Source organism: Ranitomeya imitator, chromosome 5 (genome assembly GCF_032444005.1).
Source record: "Ranitomeya imitator isolate aRanImi1 chromosome 5, aRanImi1.pri, whole genome shotgun sequence".
Classification (NCBI taxonomy): Eukaryota; Metazoa; Chordata; class Amphibia; order Anura; family Dendrobatidae; genus Ranitomeya; species Ranitomeya imitator.
Genome location: NC_091286.1, coordinates 13,707,811 through 13,719,653, shown reverse-complemented (window position 1 = coordinate 13,719,653; position 11,843 = coordinate 13,707,811).

Below are 11,843 nucleotides of genomic sequence, written 5' to 3'. Positions count from 1 at the left end.
CATCATCTGTGTAACCTGCAGCCATCATCATCTGTGTAACCTGCAGCCATCATCATCTGTGTAACCTGCAGCCATCATCATCTGTGTAACCTGCTGCCATCATCATCTGTGTAACCTGCAGCCATCATCATCTGTGTAACCTGCTGCCATCATCATCTGTGTAACCTGCAGCCATCATCATCTGTGTAACCTGCAGCCATCATCATCTGTGTAACCTGCTGCCATCATCATCTGTGTAACCTGCAGCCATCATCATCTGTGTAACCTGCTGCCATCATCATCTGTGTAACCTGCAGCCATCATCATCTTTGTAATCTGCAGCCATCATCATTTGTGTAACCTGCAGCCATCATCATCTGTGTAACCTGCAGTCATCATCATCTATGTAACCTGCAGCCATCATCATCTGTGTAACCTGCAGCCATCATCATCTCTGTAACCTGCAGCCATCATCATCTGTGTAACCTGCAGCCATCATCATCTCTGTAACCTGCTGCCATCATCATCTGTGTAACCTGCAGCCATCATCATTTGTGTAACCTGCAGCCATCATCATCTGTGTAACCTGCAGTCATCATCATCATCTATGTAACCTGCAGCCATCATCATCTGTGTAACCTGCTGCCATCATCTGTGTAACCTGCTGCCATCATCATCTGTGTAACCTGCTGCCATCAACATCTGTGTAACCTGCTGCCATCAACATCTGTGTAACCTGCAGCCATCATCATCTGTGTAACCTGCTGCCATCATCATCTGTGTAACCTGCAGCCATCATCATCTGTGTAACCTGCTGCCATCATCATCTGTGTAACCTGCAGTCATCATCATCTATGTAACCTGCAGCCATCATTGTGTAACCTGCAGCCATCATCATCTGTGTAACCTGCTGCCATCATCATCTGTGTAACCTGCTGCCATCATCATCTGTGTAACCTGCAGCCATCATCATCTATGTAACCTGCAGCCATCATTGTGTAACCTGCAGCCATCATCATCTGTGTAACCTGCTGCCATCATCATCTGTGTAACCTGCAGTCATCATCATCTGTGTAACCTGCAGCCATCATTGTGTAACCTGCAGCCATCATCATCTGTGTAACCTGCAGCCATCATCATCTGTGTAACCTGCAGTCATCATCATCTATGTAACCTGCAGCCATCATTGTGTAACCTGCAGCCATCATCATCTGTGTAACCTGCTGCCATCATCATCTGTGTAACCTGCAGCCATCATCATCTATGTAACCTGCAGCCATCATTGTGTAACCTGCAGCCATCATCATCTGTGTAACCTGCTGCCATCATCATCTGTGTAACCTGCAGTCATCATCATCTGTGTAACCTGCTGCTGCCATCATCATCTGTGTAACCTGCTGCTGCCATCATCATCTGTGTAACCTGCAGCCATCATCATCTGTGTAACCTGCTGCTGCCATCATCTGTGTAACCTGCAGCCATCATCATCTCTGTAACCTGCAGCCATTATCATCTGTGTAACCTGCTGCCATCATCTGTGTAACCTGCAACCATCATCATCTGTGTAACCTGCTGCCATCATCTGTGTAACCTGCAGCCATCATCATCTGTGTAACCTGCAGCCATCATCATCTCTGTAACCTGCAGCCATCATCATCTGTGTAACCTGCAGCCATCATTGTGTAACCTGCAGCCATCATCATCTGTGTAACCTGCAGCCATCATCATCTGTGTAACCTGCTGCCATCATCATCTGTGTAACCTGCTGCCATCATCATCTGTGTAACCTGCTGCCATCATCATCTGTGTAACCTGCAGCCATCATCATCTGTGTAACCTGCAGTCATCATCATCTATGTAACCTGCAGCCATCATTGTGTAACCTGCAGCCATCATCATCTGTGTAACCTGCAGCCATCATCATCTGTGTAACCTGCTGCCATCATCATCTGTGTAACCTGCAGCCATCATCATCTGTGTAACCTGCTGCCATCATCATCTGTGTAACCTGCAGCCATCATCATCTGTGTAACCTGCTGCCATCATCATCTGTGTAACCTGCTGCCATCAACATCTGTGTAACCTGCTGCCATCATCATCTGTGTAACCTGCTGCCATCATCATCTGTGTAACCTGCAGCCATCATCATCTGTGTAACCTGCTGCCATCATCATCTGTGTAACCTGCTGCCATCAACATCTGTGTAACCTGCAGCCATCATCATCTGTGTAACCTGCTGCCATCATCATCTGTGTAACCTGCAGTCATCATCATCTATGTAATCTGCAGCCATCATTGTGTAACCTGCAGCCATCATCATCTGTGTAACCTGCTGCCATCATCATCTGTGTAACCTGCTGCCATCATCATCTGTGTAACCTGCAGCCATCATCATCTGTGTAACCTGCAGCCATCATCATCTGTGTAACCTGCAGCCATCATCATCTGGGTAACCTGCTACCATCATCTGGGTAACCTGCAGCCATCATCATCTGTGTAACCTGCTGCCATCATCATCTGGGTAACCTGCTACCATCATCTGGGTAACCTGCAGCCATCATCATCTGTGTAACCTGCAGCCATCATCTGTGTAACCTGCAGCCATCATCATCTGGGTAACCTGCTACCATCATCTGGGTAACCTGCAGCCATCATCATCTGTGTAACCTGCAGCCATCATCATCTGTGTAACCTGCAGCCATCATCATCTGGGTAACCTGCTACCATCATCTGGGTAACCTGCAGCCATCATCATCTGTGTAACCTGCAGCCATCATCTGTGTAACCTGCAGCCATCATCATCTGGGTAACCTGCTACCATCATCTGGGTAACCTGCAGCCATCATCATCTGTGTAACCTGCAGCCATCATCATCTGTGTAACCTGCAGCCATCATCATCTGTGTAACCTGCTGCCATCATCATCTGGGTAACCTGCTACCATCATCTGGGTAACCTGCAGCCATCATCATCTGTGTAACCTGCAGCCATCATCATTTGTGTAACCTGCAACCATCATCATCTGTGTAACCTGCAGTCATCATCATCATCTATGTAACCTGCAGCCATCATTGTGTAACCTGCTGCCATTAACATCTGTGTAACCTGCTGCTATCATCTGTGTAACCTGCTGCCATCATCATCCGTGTAACCTGCTGCCATCATCATCTGTGTAACTTTTGTGCACATTTGTGTACCCTGTTGTCAGACAGGTTATAGGAGTTCACTGTGAGACTTTGGGCACATGCTGCTCAGTTTCTCTGCTGGATGACAGGATGTATGGTCACATCATGCAACCATGCAGCCTGCCATCTAGATCTAGCTGAGCTAGTCCCATCGTGGGACAAATAGATTATCATCAACTCTGCAGAAAGGTGAGGAATATTGTTGTTTTTTATTTTAACTCTTTTGCAGAAGACATCGGTGTCGGTGGAATGGGCAATGACATAAGTATGGTTTAACTAAGATTTATTAAAGGAGTCTGTGTCATTCTTTTAAATTAAAGGACTTTATTCTAGGTGTTTGTTTTCGTACAATGTGACTATGGGGCTAGTAATGGGCGCGTCTTATTGACGCCTGTCCATTACTAACCTCGGGGCTTGATGTCACCTGAAAATACAAAGGTGACATCAACCCCCCAACTATCACCCCACTTGCCACAGCTGCAGGGCAAATGCGAAGAGTGAGGCTGAGTGCCAGAATTTGCACATCTTAGAGATGTACCTTTTCTGGGGAAGCTGAGAACTGATGTTTTTATCTTGAGGTGGGGGCAGTATCCATGGCACCTTCCTAGGCTATTAATATCAGCCCGCAGCTGTCTGCATAGCCTTTCCTGGTTATAAATTATAGGGGGACCCTACATCTTTTTTTGAGGGTCCCCCATTTTAATAGCCAGTAAAGGCTAAGTATAGCGCTGTGAACTGATTTTAATAGCCTGGGAAGCTCCACGGGTATTAGCCTCTTCCCAGACTATAAACATCAGTCGTCGGCTTTCCATCAGCTGGTTAAGAAAATTAGCAGGAGCCCACACCATTTTTCTGAAAATAATTTTGTATGTAAAAAAATACATATACACAAGCACTGTACTAATTATATGTCACTGACATCTTTATATCTATTCTATGTGTATATATCTATTCTATCTATCCTATCCTGTAGGGTTACAATGTGATTTTACTGTAAGTGGCAGATGAATTGCCAGCTTTTCAAAGGACATTGTTGTGTAAAAGTTGGACGGCACTCTCATGATCAGCATGCCGTGCAATTTTTTTTTTTCTCGCACCCATTGTCTTGCATTGGCGAGTCTCGTCTGAGATACAAGGACAATCGCTGCAATTTTTTCTCAATCCGAGTTCAGCTGAGAAAAAAATGGCAAATGAGCTGTAACTCATAGATTAACATTGGTCAGAGTGAAACGTGATTTTTTTTATCGGATTGTACTCATCCGTTTTTCTGGTAGATGAGTATGAGCCCTTAAACCTCTATTCAGACTGCTGCATCCACTTTGGATGCATATACTAGTATTTCATTACATGATTCGCTCTTTTTTGTATTGAGCTCAAACCATTGTCCTTTAGATCTGATTTTAAAGAACTCCTCCTCCTCCTCCTCTTCCTCCTCCTCCCATCAAAATGTTTATCCTCCTAAATACATTGCAATCACCACATCGCACTGGTGTACAGAGATTTTTCGTGCCAACAATGTCTGAACGGTTTTATATTACGTTTATGGAGCTGATTAACAATAGGACTTTGATTTTTCCAGATTGGCTCTATCATCTGAGATATTTAATAGTTAATTAATGACAGTAGAATTTTGGCTTTTCTAGCATTGTAAGCTACAAATTGAAATAGAAAATAGTTATATGGGATATTTCATTACCTAAGACGCTGATAAAGGGTCCAAAGACCAACGCGATTGCATCTGTGATCACTCACAAGTCGCATTGGGGGAATGCATTATTTTCATAATGAGTTATAAATGATTAATGAGATTTTCCACTTCAACAGCAGCCTAAAAATACCCTAAATCCATTCAAAAAAACATTGGCACCTGAACACAGTCCTGTGTTATTTAGCACTGTGTACTTACAATTGCTCATTTTACCTTTCTACCCAGGTAAATCTCCTGCTTTCTATTATGTCAAAAACATCACAGGATTAAAAACTGATGAGCTGAAACCTTCTAAGCTCTATGTAGAAACAGGAAGACAATTTTCAATTTATTATTAACCCCTTTCTGATGTTGGGCGTAATAATACGCCTGCGTAGGAATCCCTCCCTTTTATGTGGGATCCGGCGGGAAGCCCACATGTTTCCCAGCACATGTCAACTGTTTTGAACAGCTGACATGTGCCTCTAACAGCCGGGGGTGGAATTGCGATCCACCCGCAGATATTAACCTGTTAAATGCTGCTGTCAATCTCTGACAGTGGCATTTAACTCACGCTTATCGGAAGAGCGCCAGAAATCCTGCCACGTCATCGCAGGTCACCAATGGGTTGTCATGACAACCAGAGGTTTCCAGCAGACCTCTATGGTTGTCATAGCCAGATAGCTATGTGCGCCACCCGGTGGTCAGCGCTCATAGAAAGTGAGCATTTCTGCTACACACAGTCAATCTGATCATCACCTCTATGTAGCAGAGCCAAACAGAAACCTGCAGCTTTTAGTCTCCCATGGAGACTATTGAAGCATGGAAAGGGTAAAAAAAAAGTATTTAAAGATATATATATATATATATATATATATATATACTAGCTGTTTCCAGCCAGCTAGCGCTCGGCACGCTCATTGCTATCTAATTAACGCTGCTGGTGATTAAACTAAAGTAAATAATGACAACATTCAATAGCGCTTACACAGGTGGTATATTAACTTAAAATACATTTTTTTGCCTCGTTCATATCTTCAGTTAACCATGCTTGAAACTGCTGAGGATAGTCACTTACTTCACGTAAGTGTATAGTACCACTTCCGCAGCACGACGCAAACTTTGCACTGTGTAATTTTTCTTTCCAATAGCGAGAAGCACCGCAATCACTACACGTAACGTCTCGCTTTCCCACGTGGTGTTCACTGGGTTTATTCTCTGGATTTCTTGCCACATACCTCAAAGGTGGTGGCAGTTTACGTCGACGGGCATTGTTGTTTTCAACTTCCACAGGTGTCAAATTCCTTCTTCGTTGATGCTGGTTATATGTATAAGCTTCCCTTCTTTCTGTCACTCGGTTGATATAAACCTTGTGATATCTCTCTCTGTCCTCATCAATCTGCTCAGGTGTTCGTTGTTGATAACCAATCCTACGATTTTGTCGATATTGTTGTTGTCGATCAGCTACTGCATCGTTGTCCGGATTTTCCTGCGGCCTGTGAGATGGACCTGGCGACTCTTCTTGGCTCATTTTGTTTGGGAGAATGTGGAGGCAATTAAATGTACGTTTACCTTGGCTGAAGTGATTGAATTACATAGAAAGGAAGTGCTGCGTGTGGTAATGTGTGGGGACGGGGCCTCGTGTGGTAATGTGTGGGGGATGGAGCCTCATGTGGTAATGTGTGAGGACGGAGCCTCGTGTGGTAATGTGTGGGTACAGAGCCTTGTGTGGTAATGTAGAGGGACGGAGTCTTGTGTGTTAATGTGTGAGGATGGAGCCTCATGTGGTAATGTGTAGGGACGGAGTCTTGTGTGTTAATGTGTGAGGATGGAGCCTCATGTGGTAATGTGTAGGGACGGAGTCTTGTGTGTTAATGTGTGAGGATGGAGCCTCATGTGGTAATGTGTAGGGACGGAGCCTTGTGTGGTAATGTGGGGGGATGGAGCCTCGTGTGGTAATGTGTAGTGACGGAGCCTCGAGTGGTAATGTGGGGGAACGGAGCCTCGTATGGTAATGTGGAGGAATGGAGCCTCGTGTGGTAATGTGTGGGGACGGAGCCTCGTGTGGTAATGTGCGGGGATGGAGCCTTGTGTGGTAATGTGTGGGGACGGAGCCTCATGTGGTAATGTGGGGGAACGGAGCCTCATGTGGTAATGTGGAGGACAGAGCCTCGTGTGGTAATGTGTGGGGACAGAGCCTCGTGTGGTAGTGTGGAGGACGGAGCCTCGTATGGTAATGTGTGGGGACGGAGCCTCGTGTGGTAATGTGGAGGACAGAGCCTCGTGTGGTAATGTGGAGGACGGAGCCTCGTGTGGTAATGTGTGGGGACGGAGCCTCGTGTCGTAATGTGTGGGGACGGAGCCTCGTGTGGTAATGTGTGGGGACGGAGCCTTGTGTGGTAATGTGTGGGGACGGAGCCTCATTGTGGTAATGCCTCGTGTGGTAATGTGTGGGAACGGAGCCTCATGTGGTAATGTGTGGGGACAAAGCCTCGTGTGGTAATGTGTGGGGATGGAGCCTCATGTGGTAATGTGGGGGGGCGGGATTATGTGTGGTGATGTGGTGGGAGGATTATGTGTGCTGATGTGGTGGGGGGCGGTATTACGTGTGGTGATGTGGTGGGGGGCGGGATTATGTGTGGTGATGTGGTGGTGGGCGGGATTATGTGTGGTGATGTGGTGGGGGGCAGGATTATGTATGGTGATGTGGTGGGGGGAGGGATTATGTGTGGTGATGTGGTGGGGGCAGGATTATGTGTGGTGATGTGTTGGGGGGAGGGATTATGTGTGGTGATGTGGTGGGGGGCGGGATTATGTGTGGTGATGTGGTGGGGGTCGGGATTATGTGTGGCGATGTGGTGGGCGGGAGGGATTATGTGTGGTGATGTGGTGGGGGGCGGGATCATGTGTGGTGATGTGTTGGGGGCTGGATTATGTGTGGTGATGTGGTGGGGGGATTATGTGTGGTGATGTGGGGGGCGGGATTGTGTGTGGTAATGTGGTGGGGGGCGGGATTGTGTGTGGTAATGTGGTGGGGGCGGGATTATGTGTGGTGATGTGGTGGGGGCGGAGCTACTGTGCAGGGGGCGGGATTAGCGAGTAATCACGATGCCTCTTATATATATAGATATGTGTGTGTGTGTGTTTACTGTGTGTATCTGTAATAATGTACAGTTAGGGCCAGAAATATTTGGACAGTGACACAAGTTTTGTTATTTTAGCTGTTTACAAAAACATGTTCAGAAATACAATTATATATATAATATGGGCTGAAAGTGCACACTCCCAGCTGCAATATGATAGTTTCCACATCCAAATCGGAGAAAGAGTTTAGGAATCATAGCTCTGTAATGCATAGCGTCCTCTTTTTCAAGGGACCAAAAGTAATTGGACAATGGACTCTAAGGGCTGCAATTAACTCTGAAGGCGTCTCCCTCGTTAACCTGTAATCAATGAAGTAGTTAAAAGGTCAGGGGTGGATTCCAGGTGTGTGGTTTTGCATTTGGAAGCTGTTGCTGTGAGCAGACAACATGCGGTCAAAGGAACTCTCAATTGAGGTGAAGCAGAACATCCTGAGGCTGAAAAAAAAGAAAAAATCCATCAGAGAGATAGCAGACATGCTTGAAGTAGCAAAATCAACAGTTGGGTACATTCTGAGAAAAAAGGAATTGACTGGTGAGCTTGGGAACTCAAAAAGGCCTGGGCGTCCACGGATGACAACAGTGGTGGATGATCGCCGCATACTTAATTTGGTGAAGAAGAACCCGTTCACAACATCAACTGAAGTCCAGAACACTCTCAGTGAAGTAGGTGTATCTGTCTCTAAGTCAACAGTAAAGAGAAGACTCCATGACAGAAAATACAAAGGGTTCACATCTAGATGCAAACCATTCATCAATACCAAAAATAGACAGAAAAACACCTCAAGAAGCCAGCTCAGTTCTGGGAAAGTATTCTATGGACAGATGAGACAAAGATCAACCTGTACCAGAATGATGGGAAGAAAAAAGTTTGGAGAAGAAAGGGAACGGCACATGATCCAAGGCACACCACATCCTCTGTAAAACATGGTGGAGGCAACGTGATGGCATGGGCATGCATGGCTTTCAATGGCACTGGGTCACTTGTGTTTATTGATGACATAAGAGCAGACAAGAGTAGCCGGATGAATTCTGAAGTGTACCGGGATATACTTTCAGCCCAGATTCAGCCAAATGCTGCAAAGTTGATTGGACGGCGCTTCATAGTACAGATGGACAATGACCCCAAGCATACAGCCAAAGCTACCCAGGAGTTCATGAGTGCCAAAAAGTGGAACATTCTGCAATGGCCAAGTCAATCTCCAGATCTAAACCCAATTGAGCATGCATTTCACTTGCTCAAATCCAGACTTAAGACGGAAAGACCCACAAACAAGCAAGACCTGAAGGCTGCGGCTGTAAAGGACTGGCAAAGCATTAAGAAGGAGGAAACCCAGCGTTTGGTGATGTCTATGGGTTCCAGACTTAAGGCAGTGATTGCCTCCAAAGGATTTGCAACAAAATATTGAAAATAAAAATATTTTGTTTGGGTTATGTTTATTTGTCCAATTACTTTTGACCTCCTAAAATGTGGAGTGTTTGTAAAGAAATGTGTACAATTCCTACATTTTCTATCAGATATTTTTGTTCAACCCTTCAAATTAAACGTTACAATCTGCACTTGAATTCTGTTGTAGAGGTTTCATTTCAAATCCAATGTGGTGGCATGCAGAGCCCAACTCGCGAAAATTGTGTCACTGTCCAAATATTTCTGGCCCTAACTGCATGTATAATAATATTTGTGAGTGCAGTAACTTTGTGTATAATAGTTGAATGTATTAAATACTATTCTTTCACACGCATGTATACATTGCTTATGTACCAATTGCATATATAAATCTAAATATAAATAAATATATACAATATATAATTCCTAGAGATTTGGATGGTCCAATCGACTTCCAACAGTTTGTGATTTGTTTTGCATAAATTGACAAAAAAGATGTTTGCTTGAGTTTTGCACTAAACAGAAGATTCCATCTTGCACAGATATCTGACATGAACTAGAGCAAGACAGTATAGGCTTTCCCAAAATGCCTTGCAGCAGTCTCATCATGTGATATAGAGCTGCCGCTCACGAGGGACTATCGTAGCCTGTGTAATAAGTGAGGCAGGGAATGCAGCAGGCATTTGGGGGTAAAATTAGGAAAATGAGATGAAAACACAGTTTAGCAATAGAGATAGGGAGAGAAAGCCATGAAACATTGCACAAATACTTTAGATAGTAACATTTAGTACAACTGCAGCAGTGAAGAAAATGAGTTTGGCAGTCTGCGAATAATTCAGAGATTCATTTGATATGCGGAGAGAGATAAGAGAGGAGCCAGAAGCAGCACCAGGCTCTGCAGGAGCTGCATTTGTCCTACTACTTTGGAATTACAGTTAGACTAATTTTATATTCATTCTTAATGTACTAGAAAGCAGCAGCGAGTCACCACAATAGTTTTCCAAAAAAATATTTATCTGAAATTGTTATCAGTCAGAGAGGGTGTTGTTGCTTGACAGGATTACCTAAACTGATTGCATTTCTTGTGCAATCGTTTTTTTGTAAAGGATGGAATAATTTTTTTATATAGAATTCCCCAAAATCCAGACTTTGACTGTCTACTTCACAAAGTGTAGGTGTGAGGGCGTAACAGAATATATGGTGCATCACTTGTCTTTGTCACAGCAGGTTGATGTTACCTCTGAAAGTGACTCTGTCAGTTGGAGTCAGTGTTCTGCAAATAATTAAGAGGGATCATTTTTGGAATATTTTTTAACTAAAAAAAGTGAAAAGTCTGTCAGTGGGCTATGAGATAAGAGAGGAGCCAGAAGCAGCACCAGGCTCTGCAGGAGCTGCTTTTGTCCTACTACATTGGAATTGCAGTTAGACAATTTTTATATTAATTCTTAATGTACTAGAAAGCAGCAGCGAGGCACCACTATAGTTTTACAAAAAATATTTATCTGAAATTGTCAGAGAGGGTATTGCTGCTTGACAGAATTACCTAAACTGATTGCATTTCTTGTGCAATCGTTTTTTGTAAAGGATGGAATATTTTTTTTTTTTATAAATACAAGATAGAATTCCCCAAAATCCAGACTTTGACTGTCTACTCCACAAAGTGTAGGTGTGAGGGCATAACAGAATATATGGTGCATCACTTGTCTTTGTCACAGCAGGTTGATGTTACCTCTGAAAGTGACTCTGTCAGTTGGAGTCAGTGTTCTGCAAATAATTAAGAGGGATCATTTTTGGAATATTTTTTAATTAAAAAAGGTGAAAAGTCTGTCAGTGGGCTATGTTACTAAATGGTAAAATGGACTGTTGGCTACAATTAATTCATATTGAGGTCACTTTGATATTACTAAGACTGTGTTTTTGTTAAAGAGGCAGGAGCTGGATAAAGGACTAGGAGACCTCCGAATGTCTTTTGTAAAGGATGCTTTGCAGTAATTTGAGTCATGGCAAATTCATTTGCTCTGAATCTAATTTTTGGAAACAATATGTCAAAAACCTGTTTAAATCAAATTTCAAAAGATTTGTTCATCTTTAATATATATAATGCAGGTACTGTATGTAGCTTATGTATAGATGTACTGTATACACCATACTGATGTGACTGTATGTATATATTGAGTACATGTTATGGGATATATTTCTATGTATGTGTCTGTATGTGAGTACATACTTTTAACATGTGTTTATTCATTTAGCTATATACAGCATGCAGTGTATATACAGTATATATATCCTCCTAAGTAAAACTCCATCCTCACCATACGATGGTAATGTAAGTATTCCCCTATGTGGCCAGTGCCCAGATCAGTTGTTGCTGGCCCTCCGCCACCTGGCGCTCTTGGCTGCCAGCTCCCTATTATCCCAGGTCTTATGTGCCGATCCAGATGAACATTTATTGCTTTTCTGCTC